The sequence below is a fragment of the Caretta caretta genome, chromosome 5 (assembly GCF_965140235.1).
Source record: "Caretta caretta isolate rCarCar2 chromosome 5, rCarCar1.hap1, whole genome shotgun sequence".
NCBI lineage: Eukaryota > Metazoa > Chordata > Testudines > Cheloniidae > Caretta > Caretta caretta.
Genome location: NC_134210.1, coordinates 116068930 through 116087189, shown reverse-complemented (window position 1 = coordinate 116087189; position 18260 = coordinate 116068930).

Sequence of the window (18260 nt, the reverse complement as noted above, 5' to 3'; positions counted from 1 at the left end):
GTGTTATGTGAAGGGGCAAATAATACTCACTTTCTCCACACAATTCATTATTTTGAACTTCTATCACATCTCCCACCCCCTTAGTTGTCTTTTTTCCAAGCTGAACTCTCCCAGTCTTAATCTCTCCTTATATGAAAGCTGTGCTATATTATTAATAATGTTTGTTGCCCTTCTCTGTACCTTTTCCATTTCTAATATGTCTGTTTTAAGAGTTGGTGACTAGAACTGCATGCAGTATTCAAAGTGTAAGTGTACCATGGATTTATACAGTGGCATTACATTATTTACTGACTTTGCCTTTCCTAATAGTTCCTAACACTTAGTGTTTCTTGACTACTATTGCACATTGAGTGGATGTTTTCAGAGAGCTATCCACATTGACTCCAAGATCTTTCTTGAGTGGTAACAGCTAATTTAGACCCCATCATTTTGTATGTACAGTTGGGATTGTTTTCAATATGCATTACTTTGCAGTTATCAACATTGAAGTTCATCTGACATTTTGCAGTCCAGTCATCCAGTTTTGTGAGGTCCCTTGTAACTCTTTGCAGTCTGCTTTGGACTTAATTATATTGAGTAATTTTGTAACATCGCAAACTTTGCCACCTCACTGTTACCCCTTTCCCACAAGCCCCCAGTAAAATTCCCTAGACTGCCACCTTGTTGTTAGGGAAGGAAGTGAGAAAGCACTGACATGATTTAATTCATCTGAGGTGCTCAGACACAACAGTGATGAGGGGTATCTAAATACCTGGGCAGGCACTAGATACTCATGTATGACATGAATCCAACACCAAAAAATCCACCTTGTCCCCTCCCTTCATTCATGTAGCTAAATTACAGTTGTATTTGTCACCCACTTTTATGGATAAACTCATCTTTGGATGTACAAAATTGCCCAAATTCAAAGATTCATTTTTGTGCATGAAACCTCACACTGAAACATTCTTGTATGTCTCTAGTCACTACTGTTCTGGGCCTTATTTAGATAAATGAATTAGAATTAAAAGGCTCATTAACCCCTTGCTAATCCCCTGATCCATCCAGTTCCCTTGAAATAAGCATTACCCTCATGCATGGTTTGCTTTTATATTTGTATATCAATAGGAAACCAATTAGTTCTTCATTCAAATAATATTTATATTGTAAGTGAAGACTGGGTTTATTAAGCTCTTGATGTGTGATTGAATTTTTATCCTTACAGGTAAATCATCTCTTCCTGTGGTTGACTTTTAAATAGCTTTACATATCTTTTTCTGTCATATATTAATCTACTACCTGAATTATAAAGAAAGTGCTAATGATACACAGACAGTTGTCAAGTTTCGAAATCACAAGTGAGTAAAATATATATACAGAATTCCTGTAGCAGCTTTGGAACTTGGCACAGTATTTCTCAGTGGTTAGCTCATAGTATCTATTCTCAGCTATGCCACAGTCTCACTAGGGGCCTCGCTAAACCCATTGAAGGGAAAAGATTCAAAGTCAATTGAACTCAGTAGCTTTTGGATTAAGACTATGTACGTCAGTTTTCCCCGTTTTAAAAATGGGTATAAAGATACTTGCTCCTCCTTTGGAAGGCGTTTTGAAATGTGGATGAAAAGCACTATGTAAGTGAAGATAAGAATGGCCAATGGTCCATCTAGACCAGTATCCTGTCTTCTGACAGTGGCCAGTGCCAGATGCTTCAAAGGGAATGAACAGAAGAGGTCAATTATCAAGTGATTCATCCCCTGCCATCTGGTCCCTGCATCTGGTAGTCAGAGACTTAGGGACACCTAGAGTATGGGGTTGCATCCCTGAGCAGGTGCTAAGAATTATTATACATGAATTATTATACATGAATTCAGAACCTGCATTTATTTTACAGATAGTCTTCAGTGAGATCCTGTTATCTTGTGTCCCTGAGCCCAGGATGAGCCCTCATTGTTCTAATCCAGACTTCTGGAAGCATTGTAAAGCCTAAGGAGAATGCTTGAGTAGAGACATTCATAGTGCAACTTTTACAATTCTATGAAATCTAACTTTCCTTAATTGAAATTTCATTTATTTTGCAACTTGGATCCCATTCTCCATTCATTTTTGAGCTGTGCTGAGCAAGTAATGCATGTGTGTTGCATGTTTGCACCTGGCTTGAAAACACCCTGTGCACCTTATTATCTGCATGTGTGTAATGCTTTGTCTCGACTCGTTTAGAATTGGAGCCCAGGCTAAGGTTCAGAGTTCGGTTTTGAGAATAAATCATCCGCGCTAAGGGTCAGGTGTGGAATCGGTGCAACTGAAAGCTTGCAAAGGCCTCTGACCCCAGAGTGTTTTAGATTTCTACCATCAATTGACTTCACGATGAATGTTCTCTTGAGCCTAAATTTTATGAGAATATCAGTTCTTAAGAAACGTTGGGTATAGCCACACTGACGATGGGAAAAGGTTATAATCCAGCTTTGGATCTGGCCCCAAACCAAAACTGAATGAACGGGCTTGGATTACATAAGAACATAAGATCATAAGAATGGCCATACTGGGTCAGACCAAAGGTCCATCCACCCCAGTATCCTGTCTGCCAACAGTGCTCTGGAGGGAGTGAACCTAATGGGTAATGATCAAGTGATCTCTTTCCTGCCAGCCATCTCCACCGTCTGACACACAGAGGCTAGAGACACCATTCCTTACCCATCCTGGCTAATAGCCATTAATGGACTTAACCTCCATGAATTTATTTAGTTCTCTTTTAAACCCTGTTGTAGTCCTAGCCTTCACAACCTCCTTGGGCAAGGAGTTCCATAGGTTAACTGTGTGCCGTGTGAAGAAGAACTTTGTTTTATTTGTTTTATTTGATTGTGGGATTTGAATCTGAACCCTTCACTCCCTGAAGTTCTTAGTGTCTGGATTTGAGATTCTGATACGTTTGGCCCACATCTCATTTTTCTCTGACAAATTGGGAGGTCCTTGCTCAGTTTTTACATAGTCAGAATTCTCACTGAAGTCAATGGGAATTTTGCCTGAATAAGGCTGAGTCAAACCTGAATAGAGACTTCAGAATCTGGCCCCACATGCTCAAAATCTACCACATTGTTTCCCTTTGTTAATCAGAAATGAAAACTTTGTAACTTAAGGTCCAAAATTTAATACTCATAATATGTATGTAAGCCATGTGATACAGTAACTTACTCATTGATGTTGTGTGTGACTTCTTGCATGGAAGCTGTGGATAGAAATGTTTCTTTTCTGTATAATTTTTAAGGCTGTTTTGTGAGTGGATTTGATAGGCTTAACTAGCAAATACATAAGTTAGACTGATTTTGAAAAATGGCCTCCTTTGAACAATAGGCAATTTCACTACCTCATTTGTGGAATAGTCAAAAGCTTCTGTCCGCTATGTAGAACAATCAGCAACTGGGCTACTTTACCAAATAGGCAATCAAATAGCTTATTTAGCAAATGGAATTAAACATTTTCATTTGCTCACTTTGCAAAATCAGCAACAATGTGTTGCTTAAAGATGTGCTTTAAATATTTTGTTAGAGATGCTATAAATCTCGGAAAATATCCTAAAGGAAACAACCATTTCTGTTAAATCATCCTAAAAATATTCATTCTTTATAATGTTCATGATTTATTTTGCTCTCCTTTCTATATTATAAGCTTTAGAGAGCTTTGGCAATCCATTTCCCCGGTAATTTAAAATTCTATGGTCTATCTGAACACATTATTTCAGACATAATATAGGTATTTGCATATTGATATTACTGTTCTCCTACTACGGAACACAGAGATGTAGAAGAAATAGCATAAATTCCACTGCTTATATCCTTTGGGTCAAACTCTGCCTGGTGTTGTATGGAGGAGTCACAGGGAGCCTCTTTTTTAATATTCCTAGAGCACAACAGTGCAGCGCAGGGCAAGACTACAATTCAACACTCAAGTGCTGAGGGAGCCAAGTAAGCCTGCCTTCTGGCTCTCTAGAGCCTTAAGGTGTGGTGTGCTGGGTAAGCACCCAGTCAAATAAACTCCTTTTAGCACAAAGCAGATGTGCCCTGAAGCCTTTCAGACCTTGACTTGCACTGAGCCATATTAATCTGTGCTAGTCGGATGGTCCCGGTACCCGTCTGGCATCTAGTATTGCTCCATTGTGCATGTCTCTCCGTGTTAGAATGAGAAGTTCCAGATTGATAGCAATGAAACTGCAATCTCTGTCTGCAGATGACTTTAGGGTCTTCAAAGCATTCCACCAATATACCGGAACTATAGCTTGGAGGGATCATCTCTAGCAGTGAGAACATAGTTAATTCCTGTTCCCATTAAGATTTTGATGTGTCTTACTGAGATTGCACAGATTCCTTTTGTGGCAGTATTTTTTTTTTTTTTGTGATGTGACCACCATTCTCCACTAGGAACTAAGTTGGGACCATTCCCCTGGGTCACCCAAGAGCACAAATACAAAAAATTAATCTACAAAATGAAAAAAAAAATAATTACCACTAATGGGGATTAGTTAAACTCATAAACAATTTTTTTAAATCATCGTATTCCCTATAGCTGAAGAATAGGGTATTGGTTTGCTTGTTAAAATAATGTGGGCACCTGTGGCTTTACGTGGAAGATACTGCACATGATTATATGAATTTGTGTTCGATCACACACAAGCAAAACTGTTCTTATGGTAACAAATATCTCAATTATTTTCAGACAGAGGGGAAAATCTTTTTGCTTTAGGTGAGGAAGATACAAAAATGTATTTATATCAGACATAATGTTCTATTAAATAAATTACAAAACATGAAGGAAAAGTTCTATGACAAGCTGATATAATGCAGAATAATTTGGGATTTTAAAGGTCAGCTTTATGAGTTGGCTTCAATAGTTCTTATAGGCTCATTTAAAAATATTATTGTCTTGTACTGATGCAAGGGAACTACCCCGGGATGCTAGAATATAGAGCATGCTCAGCAAGTAGAATCTCAGACTGATTACCCTCAGAATGTTTCATATCTGCATCTCCGGGCCAACCTCTCCTATCCCTTACACATTTTAGCCCACTAACTCCACAGAATTCAGTGGAGTTACTTCTGATTTACAGCAATTATGTGTTGTCACAAGCCCTAAGTATGGGACACACATTGTTGAGTTGCCTCAGGAACCAGATTGTGATTCAGAGGGGCAATCTGCTTCCCAGTTCCTTGTGCCTTGTCCCACGTACATCCCCTGGTGTGTTAAGCTGCACTGCCTGGAGCATTGGCAGGGCAGAGCCAAGATTCTCTGCCATCTCACCTCCTACCTGTGTGAGAGGGGAGTAGCAGCTTTGTGGCAAGCGCTTCTTGGGATGTGGGTGGCTGGCTCAGGGGAGTACAGAACTGCTGATATGCACAGGTTTGCCCATGATCTGGCCCTAAGTGTATGTAGCAGCCATCACTTCAGTTATTAGACCTGCTTTTCTCCTATTTCCTCAGCCTCTAGTGGGAATTCGTATAACACTTCTTGTAGTAGCAGACCAATTTCCTCATCAACTGCTCCCTCCTTACCTGCAGGGATTCTCAGTGCTCACACATTTAGCTCTCCTACAGTTCTCCACTCTTTCAATTTCCCTCTCCGAGCTCCATTTAGCCTGTTTTACAGAAGCGGCAAAGCCCTTATTATCTTTCATCATTTCAGATATATTTTCAAGCTTCTCAGCTTGACTTTCTGTATCTTTTATCTGATTATCTACCCATCCACTTTTATTAAGGGAACAGTGTCTTGTGGATAAAGCACAGCACAAGGAGACCTGGGTTCTATTTCCAGCTCTGGCACAGACTTTCTTTGCAGTCTTGGGCAAGGCACTTAACCTCTTGGTGACCCTGGTCCCCATCTATAAGATGGGGGTGGTAATGCTTCCTCTCCTTGTAGGCATTTTTTTGAGGCATAACTCATTAATGTCTGTAAAGCGCTCTGAGGTTCTTGGATGGCAGTGAAATGTTAATTCCAGTTTTCTTTCAGAGCATGTGTTAATCCCATGACATTTTTATGATGATCTAAGGTCAAATCCAAAAGTCTAATGAAATCAGTGGAAGCCTTCCCATTGGCTTCAGTGGGCTTTCAATGAAACCGCAAGGAAAGTCTTGATCAGTCCTTTCTATTTTTCTGCTGGTTCTTAAATGGTGGGAATAGTCTGAGAGACCATGCTTTATAAGCCCTGCATTTCCGAGGGTGAAGTATGTACTTCTGTGTCCACAGTATCCATTTTCTATTTACTCTTATCACTTTCCCATTTATCCATGGCTTGTAGTACAGAGCGCTTCAATTTTATTAACTACTTTTAAAATTAAAGATAAACTATTGACAGGAGAATTTGTTTTCTGACATAAGCAATAATATGCCCAGCTGATAGCACTGCTCCGTACTTCTCTTTATAAGACCCTGTTTTAAGTTCCTTATCACTTTGTCACACGTTGACTGTTTGTGCTGAAGTTTTTCATACTATGTGTCTGTCTCTGGCTGAATGATTCTGGAAAACTTCAGCCAAAATGGTTCCATGGCTTCAGAGAATGAGGGTAGGAAAAATGTTGATTTGCCCATGTTTTTTTTTTAAAGTGAAATTTCATTTGAGAAGCTCCAGTGACACCATGCTTTGGAGCAGGAGCTTGAGGGGTGTGGTCTTTGTGTCAGGGATATGTCTTTTGCCATCCCTGTGAAAATCTGCCCATGTTTGGCCATGTCATAAACCAGTAGAGACTTGCTCGGCTTCGCTGCTCAGAATGCTGAGGATTCTATCTGTGCTGACAATGCTCCAGCCTGTGGTTGCAACTTGCTGAGCAGGACTTTCCTTGCAATTGCCTCTCTGGGCTTCTGTGGGACAGGCTGGGTCAGAGTCTCTGGGCACTGGAATTGAAAGCAGGGAGCCTGCCTTTCCTGTACTCTCTGTGACCCCACTGATGGGCTCAGGCAGAGCTGCCTGCTTTGAATGCACGGGGAGAAGAGCCAATGCTAGGAGAGGGATGTGGAGAGCCAACTGAGACTGGGGCCCATGGAAGGGGAGAAGACTGGGGCTGGCTGAGGAAGGAGAACAGGGTCTGGATAGGAAAGGAAACTGGGACTAACTGTAGGGCTGAGAGAAGAGACTGGGAGCCAGGGAGATTGGGAGCCCTTGGCTTGAGGGAAAGACAGATCCGATGAGGAGCTGGGAGAGGAGACTAGACTGGGGCTTGGAACCAGTGGAGTGGAGGAAAGGAGATGTGGGGGAGGGGAGAGACAGATCTAATGAGGAGCCAGGGTATGGTGGGGATTGGCTGGGCAAAAACCCTCTGTGACAGGGTGTACTGGCCCTGCACTGGAGCAGAAGGGGTTAAAGCAGCACTCTTAGCAGCAGAAACCACACCACTCCCCTTGACCCTGCTGGGCATGCTCCAGCTGCTCCTACAGTATAAAAGGGAGCAGCCTAGCTCAGTCTCAGCTCTCCAGCTGAGAAGCAGCCAGGATCCCAGACCATGGGAGCAAGAGATGCTGATGCCCAGGTAGGGGCTTAGGTATCTGAGGATGCCCCAGGGAGATTGCAGTCACCACCTGAGGAGCCCAGAGACTCCAAAGACACCCCAACTTCAACTGCAGGAGTCATGGTAGGAGGTAGCCCAGGGAGAGACTAGCCAGTGTCCCGGCAGCAGTCAGCGTGTTGCGGGTGGATTCCCTGCCAACTTAGTGGTGAACCCATTTGCTACTACCAAGGCTCTGGGCTGGGACCCAGTGGAGCAAGAAGGGCCCAGGTCCCCCTACCTGGACACCCCCTTTGTGGGGGCAGCCCACTAAACTGCCTCCCACTGACTATGGCCATTAGGCCGTGCTTCCCGCAGCCAAGGGGGAGCCCTCCTGATTTTGGCCATTAGTCTGTGCTTCCCCACAGGCAACGGGAAGCCCACTGACTTTGGCTATTAGGTCACACTTCCTTGTAGCCAGAGAGAGCCCTATTGGCTCTGGCCATTAGGCTGTGCTTCCCTACAGTTCAGGGGAGTCTTATTGATTTGGGCCAGTGGGCCATGCTTTCCTGCAGTCCAGGGGAGTCCTATTAGCTTTAACTGGGGTCCTACCCTGCCCTTGCTCCACCCCCAGGGGGATGGGGTGTACTGGCTCTGTGACACCCTGGGAGCAGGGGGAGTAGACCCAGAAATTGGATGAGCAGCACTGGGAGCCAGTGGGGACAGAGAGCATGGGGGTGACTGGAGGCCAGTGCCAGGGCAGAAACAGACTGGATGACGAGCTGTGGGGGGGAACTGGGACTGGTTGTATATGAAACTGGGATTAGAAATTTGAGTAATAGAGATGGACTAACTAGATTAGGAGAATTGGGATGGGGTGAGGAAGACCGGATTGGGGCAAGGACAGTTTTGGGGAATGGTCAGAAGTCTGTGACCATTTGAGGACACTCCCCTCCAGCTGCTGGAATGTAAACAAAGATGTTGGCATCTCTCCTTTCCTGTTGTCTCAGCAAGTATCTGTGGAAACCCTCTGGCAGAATCATAGCCCCTGCTAGTGCTGGTCCACATACAGCTGCTCTCAGTTATTCAAGGTAGTTCAAGTGACAGAGGTCTGTGTAGTGGATCTAAAGGTTCCGACCTAGTGTGTGGTGCCACTTGATGGAAGTTCTGATTCTTTTAGTTTGTTTTGGTGAAAACCTAGGTTTTCATGTTGTTTATGTTAAAAGAACCCTAAGGATGCACAGTCAAGCACTCACAAGTTAGAAATGCTACAATTAAGGATGCCTGTGCAACCTCTATTTGGCCTCCTTGTGCATATGCATTTTGCTATATTCTGTAGGCTACAGATATAAACAGAAGGTCACCAAATTGAGGCTGCACAAGAAACCTTAGTTCTGTCATTCCCTAACTTTTAAGTGCTTGACTTCACAGGGGTGTGTGTGTAATACAAAATAAGGCCAGATTTAGCAGAAAGATCTGTTTTCTCAGCTGCATACATTCAGTCCCATTGAAGTCCACGTGACTCCACTTAAGTGTATTGCTTCCTAGACCTAGAGCGTAGGAGAATATATCAGAATTTTTAGACTGGATCTGTAAAGGGTTACAGTGCTGTAAACATACATTATTTTAATAGCAAAATACTGATTTTTTTTTTAAATAAATTAATTCCATTTGTTCCCTCTTTCTTTAAAATGCTCAGTTGTTAACCTAATGCATGCAGTAAGGCTTTCTAATTCAGTGATTCATTTTTTGTCATGCACAAATGTTATGGCAAACATATGAAATTACATTTCTTGGTTGCAGTCTCAAGGATTCTAAATAGGTATGTGTCAGTTTCTTTACTGTGTTGCAGCAACTGAATGGCTAAGATGCTTACCTACAATCTGAAGCTTGTGGGTTTGAATCTTGTTTGATCTCACGCTGAAAGGCAGCCTTCAGTTCATCCAGCTGCAGAACGGGTACCTGATCTGTTGGGTTAGGGTAGTCATAGATAGTCGGATGCAATGCTGGCCACATCACTCCATTATGTACTGTTGGCTATGAAACTAGAATGTCTTAACCCTGACAGATTGATTAGCCATTAGTTCAAGGGAACTTTGAGATGGTTTCTCTAATATCACTGAAGCAGGATATTTGCTTTACGTTCAAATAATACTCAGCTCTTTTCATTTGTACATCTCAAAGTGCTTCATCTCAGTTTTACAGATGGGAAACTGAGGTACAAAGAGGTGATGTGATTTGCCCAAGATCATCTGGCAGGCCCATGGGAAAGCTAGGAATAGAATCCAGGTTTCTTCAGTCCCAGTTCAGTACCCTAGCCATTTAGAGCTTGCATCAGTTTTCTGATATCAACTCAAAAGTCTTTCTATGTTTGGCTTTCATGGAACATACGAAGATGGTTTCCCTATACCATGGCATTTCCATGAGCATGTTACTGTAAATAAATTATTTTGTAAAACTGACATCTGAAAAATCATTCTGTGATCAGTTTAGTTACCAGCCGGCAACTCTCTCTGTATTTTACACTAAACAATCTGTTCTGTGAAAGTCTGCCACTATACACACGCTGTTGCTGGCACTGGGCTTAGTGCAGGTTGAAAATATGTATCTAAAGCTTTGCACTGATCCAATTTGGAACAGTCAAGTTGGAAAACGCAACAAATCACAATAAACGCAATGTTCACTTGTTCATTTTAAAAGGGAATATCTGTTCCATCTCTGCTGTATAAAATGACAATAGCAATTAGTTTTGCTTTAAGAATGACTGACTCCTATGATTTTACTTTTCATCCATTTTTTGATCTGGAGTGACACATCACTTTTTTTTGTTGTTTTGTTGTTTGTTTGCAATAAACATTGCAAAACCAATTTCATGTTTAAAAAATCCATCTGGATAGATAATTCATGTGAGTTGAGATTCTCCTTGAGCCTATTTCACGTTTGTGTTTCAAAAACAGGCTTAGAAAGGCATGGTTTTAAAGTGGCATGATACTCTAGGGGATAGTTAGGACAGTCAAAGTGATGCTATATATTTTTGTGTGTCAGGCTTGTATAGAAAGACCTTTAAGTTCTTGTTTTGGTTGGAGTGGATTAAATATGTGCTTTAGCTACTAAACAATAGCGCTAACCTGATCTGCAGTATTTTCTTCATGGGTAACTGAATTGTGGAGGAATTTACTGCTCTAGATTTTACCCTGTTCAGTAGCAAGTTTCCAAGCTGCAATGATATAGAACTAATAGCAGTTGAAAATATTTGTCTATTTAAGCTCAGAGCACTGACATGTTTTTTTTCTTGAAGTGCCCTGTCATAATGTAACGCTGCAGTGTCATGCATCTGATAGTGTCAGATCTCTGCCAAATCCAGAGACCCATGACCATTTTAAGTGGCAAAAGTTACTATTTGTTAATTTTAACTACGTCTTCTAAAATAATGGGATGGGCAAAAATTAAATGAACATGTGTCAGTGTTTCCTCTGAAACAGGTGACAGATTGGATGCGAATTGTTTATATGCTCAGCTAGAGTCAGCCCCATCTTTCTTGGCAGCTAAACTAAACTAGCAACACCAAGTAGCTCAATGGAAAAAGATCCTGTAGATGTAGCAGATGATTTTAGGGACCTTACGCAGAAAACTGTTTAAAAATAGCTACTCAAATTGCATGAATCACAATTAATAGTGTAGATCCAATTTCCAAAATTAACTCGGTTATCTAGAGGCACTAAAGATCAGAATGAAGTCAGCAACAAAGAAATGAGGTAGAGTAGAAGAGAACAAACATGTTGGAGAAGACACAAATAAGCTCTTTGGGGAGCAGGGGGAGCAACTTTTAGTTCTGTTAGCGCCTGGCATAATGGGGTTCTGGTTCAGGATTCTGGCCCCTCAGTGCTACTGCAATACAAATAATGAAATATAAGAGATGGGTGCCAATCCTTATTCAGGCAGAGTTCCCATTGGTTTCGGTGAGAGCCTTGCCTTAATAGGGATATCAGAATCAGGCGAGTAGCCTGGAGAGGTTGACAATATTTGGAGCCACCCAGGTTAGAAACAGAAATGGTACATAACCCCTTTGGCTTTCAAGTGTGGTGGTAGCTCAGTTATGTTTTTAGAGCGTGTAAAAGAAAAAATGCGTAAAAATAAAATACTTTCAGAAGAAAGTGAGCATGTGATTCCTTTTGACTCCCATAGAAGGAATGTGATTCTTGTTTTACATACTACTCAAGCTACTAGTTTGTTTGAAATGCTTCTTGTTCTACAGATGTCTAGATATTGTACTTCTCTCATTGTACTCGCCATAATGCACTGCGGCTCATAAATGTCTTGGGGATCTAAGAGCATCTCAGAATACATAGGGGAACCAGTTTGGATAAAATAACAATTGACCTTCACCCATTCATTATATTAAAGCCTGGTTCTTTCTGGAGGTACAGCAAAGTTTTCTATCTATTTAATTGTACTTTATATATTTTGTATGCAAACACAATTCTGGTCTTTCTGATTTATGTCAAAAAGATTACAGGCAGAGAGTATCTTCAGAGTATCTTATTTCCAACTTGGCTGAAAGCAGGAAGTATTGAATATTTCAGGGGGGGAGCTCCTGTTGTGTGATTTGTGTCCATACAGCAGCCTGCAATCTTTACAAGGAAGGATAAGGAGAAGCTGTTTTAGTATTATATTTGTCTTTTAGCCACTGGATTACTTAGAGTAAGAAGCCTGAAAAAGGACTAGGCAGCTCAACAATTAGAGAACTAACAGATGATATTATCAAGATTAAGCAGCAAAGAAAACTAACACATATAAATGGTTAAAGGCTAGATCATCAGGTTGTGATGTAGCCCAGGGTGAGGAGCAATATGTTGTGGCACTGATGGCAAAAGCTCTGTCAAGTATTCCTGACTTCAGGAAATAAAGCTCAGAATTTCAAAAGCGAGGCATGAGCGGTGCCCCTGCAAAAATGCTTGCTTGTGCATACAAACTAGCATTTATGCAGCCAGATTATGCAGCCACCTCTGTGTGAGCATTTACCTGACTGATATGCACTTGCTTGTGTTTGGAGGTGTCCCAGTTATACCCTGATTTTCAAATTTGGTCCTGAACTGATGCGTATACAATGTAAATAGCAATGCTTTAAAAGGGATATAACTTTTAATGAGAAGGAGTATGAGTTTTTTAATATGGGAATGATATTCTCAGCTGCATGCTGGAGATAACATGATCAGAAACTCTCACAAAGAATGAACTGCAGTAGCCTAATCTTGAGATGATAATGCCACCTTGTTGAGTAAAAGTGTACTAGGCTGGTGACATTTTGTAAATAATAAAAATTGTCCAATAAACTCACCCAGAAATTGTGGACTTGATATGGGAATTAGTGGATGAAATTCTATAGCCTGTATTATGCAGGAGTCCAGATTATATGATCATAATGGCCACAAAGTCCTCTAATCTATAAAGGTCCAATAATTATGTATAGCAGTACATTCCATATAATAAATGGGATGATGCCATAATGCTTGAATTCTTATCAGTACCTGGAAGTGGGCTGGATAGGGTACTGTCCTATTGAATCTCTGACATCAGAGCCTTGGCCAGCAATAGGTTAGATGGACCTAATAAAACTTTTGTTTTTACCCACCATCTTTCCTGAGACACATACAGATTCCATCAAGAGAGACCACAGCAGACTCACTGCTCCACTAAGGTTCTTTCTGAATCTCTTTGTTCAATGTGGAAGTCCAGGCTTTTGACCTCTGTGCTAGAATTGCTACATAATACGAGAACATTAGGATAAATAATATGTCAAATAGTATAAAGCACACATGGGTTGGGTAATCTTAACATTCATTTTATTTCAGGTTGCTTAACTAAAAATGCACTCTTGGCCATTTTTATACATCTTGTTTTATTAATCAAAGTAGTTAAATTAGAAATTACTATAAGTTTTTCATGATCATATTTATATACATTTAATATAGGGTATGAAAACTTGCCAAGTAGTCATGATTCAAATTGTACTAAATGTGAGTCTTATCACAGAGTGGCAAAATAAGTGGAAATTCTCTCCTGGTCCAGAGTGACCATTTTGGTTCCAATATGGTTCAGTGGTTCCTTAATACAAGTCCTTTGTTGTTTTGTCAATCAAATTTTATATCTGCTACAAATTATGGGATGGTCACTGATACTGCAACCAAAACTAAATGTAAAGTTTAGAAATGTAAGCAATTTATTGAAATTCCAATTCAAACCTGGCATCCCCATAGCAAAGCCACTTCCTTTCATTCATGAATTTATAAATAGTACACTTACTCCAAGTATATAATTATATATAATTTATATTAGAGTTTCACCTAGAGGTTCCAGCTGAGATCAGGGCCCTATTGTGCTAGGCATGATACAACCATGTAGTAAGAGTTTACTCTAAATATTCAAGACAAAGGACAGGAGGGGAAACAAAGGTACAGATAGGTGAAGTGACTTACCCAAGGTGACACAGAAGGTCATTGATAGGGCTGGAAATAAAGCCTAGGTCATGTGCTTCATGACTCAAATATACTTCTAATTTGTCTTGGAATTCACCAGAGGGTGTATTGTTAGTAATTTGTTACCCTAATCTTAGGATAACATAAGTGCTTACAGTGAACTATCTAATGTTAAAACAAAGATGAATTCTTTATCTTCTAACTTATCCTCCATAATTCTGTGGCCAGGCAATAGGCCCAGTTTAGGGTGAAAGATCCTTACTTATATTACAGTGTGGAATTCCTTGCCACAAGATGTCTTTGAGGCTAAGCGTTTAGAAGGATTGTTAAAAAATAACAGACATTTATATGGATGAGTAGAATATCCAGAATTGTTACAGTAAGTATTAACCAAAAAAAAAGAGCAAAAGCTAAAAACCTGTCATTCATGGCTTGACTGATGGGGGGAGGGCGTGTGGAGAAATAAGATTTTCTTTCTTTGGTCCAGATCCTGAAGTCCTGTTCCATTCTTATACAGTCCTTTAGTCAGGCAAAGCTTCCATTGACCTGAACAAGTTTCGTCCTAGTTCTTACTCAAGTAAAAGTCCAGGATCCTAGCCATTTTCATGCAGGTGCTTATATTCATTTCTCACATTGGACACTTTCTGTGCCATGAAAGACAATACCTCTAGGGCCAATGTGTTTTCCTGTCCATCTCCATGCTCTTCTTCATATTTCAAATTTTTTTTGCCAAGATGTCATGTGTCCTACGGCTATACAAGAGCCTTTTGATAGATGTTCTGTATAAGGGTTAACAGTACACCCATCCCAATATTCTCTCATAGCCAGATGGTTTACTTATAAAAAAAAGATCTCAGCTGAATGTCAGTGATTTTCTTTATGGTACAATACTGATTATTTAAATTGATATAGATGGCAATAATAGTGGCATAGCAAAGTGACTGACTGGCCTACCCTTGTGCAGTCACTTCAGATCTATGTGACAAAGATACGCTCTGCCTGAAGATGGAACAATGCTTACAACTTGACAAGCAGGCAGTGATAGAAAAAAGACCGACTTCCTCAGGTGCACTTACTGAGTGCAAACCACCAACACACTGTCAAATGCCAACACTGCTTACGGTCTGCTTAGTACTAAGTACTTAGTACTAAGCATGTCTTAAATCTTAAATGTTTAAACATTCCAAGATGTCTCTCTGGTATATTCAGTCACGCAGTGTTTTCTTGGGTGCTGTTACAGTGGTGTGGGTGGTTAGCTGGTGAGGGAAATGCGTAATCTATGCAACAAACAAAAGCCTTCTATAAAATGCTGTTTGATTCCTCAGATATGAAGGAGAGCTACTTGGTTCTTAATTTGTGTGTATTCTGTACTGTACATGTACAAAGAAGGGGAGGGAAAGGAGTGGTTGAGAAAGTTGGAGACCAATATTGTGAAATGAGAAATTTCACTACACTTAATATATACTTTACTATGGAAACCCCTTTGGAGAAGGATCTACTGAGTTTATTTTTACTTCACACCATTTCATTTCATTTTTAGTTAAAGAGGAGATGAATCCGCAAAGGTGGCAGCAATAAGAGCAAAGTTTGTCTGGAGTGGGTGTGATCAATGGTGTTACCCTGAATTTGCACCTACCCAACTGGGGTTGCCAACAGCCCAATATTATAAGGGAGATCCCTTATTTAAATAAAAACATTGCATGTCCTGTACTAAATCAGTACAGGAGGTTTTATATCCCATATTTCAACCAGGGTGAGTGCTTCCGCTACAGTCCAGACCATCTCTCTGATCCCTGAAATCCAGGACAAAGAAGCATTCTGGCACTTCACTTTGCAAAGTGCCGCTGGATGGCAACTTGACTTGGCATGTGGTGTTGCAACACCACTCTCATTTGGCCCAATTGCTGCTGGGCCCCCACTGAGAGTGCCCAAAGCTGGAGAAAGAGAGAACCCCTTGGAAGGACGGGAGGAGAAGGGATTCCCCCCAGTGGCTAAAATCAAGACTGTATCAATGTTCTAGTATTGATTTTATAATAGCAGTGTAATAGTATTTATTTAAATGAATTTAATTCATGTTTGTATATGTTACCCTTTGGGCAGTTGTCAAGGGCTGAGTTCAATCTGTCTAGGAGTCCTTTACTAAATTAAATACAACTAAGGACACGTCTATACTGCAGCCATGGGGTCTGATTGCAGCTCGTGTGGACCTATCTATGCTAGCTTTAATTTAGTTTGCTCTGGTACCAGAGCAGTGAGACTTTGGCAGCATGAACTTCAGCACAGTCTGTACAAGCGCACCCAGAACCCTGCATAATTATTTGGGTGGCTAGCCCATGCTGAAACCTGCGATGCCTTAGCTTCAGTACTCCAGCTAGGTTAAAGCTAGTTTGGGTATGTCTACATGAGCTGCAGTCACACCGTACGATTACAGTGTAAACATACCCTGAGGTTCTGCCTCCACCTACAGCCAATGCTCCCACTTCTTGCCCTGAGAAACTGAAATGTGTCCTCTCTGATCAGGATAGCTCAGTGGTTTGACCATTGGCCTGCTAAACCCAGGGTTGTGAGTTGAATCCTTGAGGGGGCCATTTAGGGATCTGGGGCAAAAATTGGGGATTGGTCCTGCTTCAAGCAGGGGGTTGGACTAGATGACCTCCTAAGGTCCCTTCCAATCCTAACCTTCTATGAATCTATGAATTATTTTCCATGTGCAAACACTCAGGGTACATCTGCACAGCCTGTGTCATCGAGCTTCCCAGACTGGGTTGACAGAGTTGGGCTTGTGCTAGGGCACTGAAAATAGCTACATAGACAGTGCTTTGGAGTTGTGACTCGGGCAGGATCTCAGTCTCTGAAGGCCTCCCTCTCTCCCCCTCCTTCCCCCCGGCCCCTTAGCCAGAGCTTGAGCCCGAGCCGCAACTTCAAAGTGCTGTCTATTCAGCTATTTTCACAGTACTAGTGACCCAGGCTGGGAGGCATGCTGCCTTGGGCTGTGTAAATTCATACCCTCGGAGTCCTTGGGAACGTGAAACTGGGTGACATTTTTTGGCTGAAACATTTTTTAGCAAAAAATGCAGATTTGGTGACGCAAAAGGATTTTGCAAATTCATAGATTCATAGATTCATAGATATTTAGGCCAGAAGGGACCATTATGATCATCTAGTCTGACCTCCTGCACAATGCAGGCCACAGAATTTCACCCACCACTCCTAAAAAAGACCTCACATCTATATCTGTGCTATTGAAGTCCCCAAATTGTAGTTTGAAGACCTCAAGGAGCAGAGAATCCTCCAGCAAGTGACCCGTGCCCCATGCTACAGAGGAAGGCGAAAAACCTCCAGGGCCTTCCAATCTGCCCTGGAGGAAAATTCCTTCCCGACCCCAAATATGGCGATCAGCTAAACCCTGAGCATATGGGCAAGATTCATCAGCCAGATACTACAGAAAATTCCTTCCCGGGTAACTTGGTTCATATTGGTTTTGCCAAATTGGTGTGTGTGAGACTTAAAAAACAAAATTGTTTTTTTAAAGTTTGTTTTGACTTTTTGAAATAAAGCTCCCCCCTGCCCAAATATCTTATTTGAAATAACTTTTCATTTCAAAATTTCCTTTTATTTTTAAAAAATTCTGAATAGCATGAGAAAGTTCACCTTTAAAACGAAGCGTTTTAGTTCTGTTGATATGAAACATTTTGTTTGTCCCAAAATGAATTGACTCAGTGATGAAGGGTAGTATCATGGTTCAGACCACCCACTTTCAATTCCTGCCTCTGTGTCAAATTTCCTATGCAATCTAGGGCATGTCACTTAATCTTTCTGTACTTCAATTCTTCTGACTCCTTAGTAAATAGAGGAAAAACAACATCTGTAGTGGCTTAAGTTTTCTGTGGGAAGGGGTGGGGGGAAATCTGTGTGGGTACGTTCACCACCCCAATATGCTGTAATTTTGCTGGAGCAAAAAGCTTGAAACAGGAAATTGTGCCTCCTCACCATATTGCTGTCTAATTGTAAAACAAATTACAGGAACAAAAACTATTGGCAGATGGCATTTTAGCTTTCATTATGTGCCTTTTAAAATTGTGACATTATTCAAATAATCACTGAAGCAAAATAAACAGAACAAGATACCCAACTACAGAAAACACCAGCAAAGCAACATGTATTATTTCTGGCTTTTTTGTGTACAGCTGTGCAAATAATGAATTTTTCAGTTTGCTGGCAATTCTAAGAAATTGGGGGTAAATGTTTCATATCTGATTTTTTTTAAAAAAATCTTTCAGTGAAATGAGAAGTTGGGGAAAATATTTTGGGTCAAACAAAACATTTTGCTCAATCCAAGGTT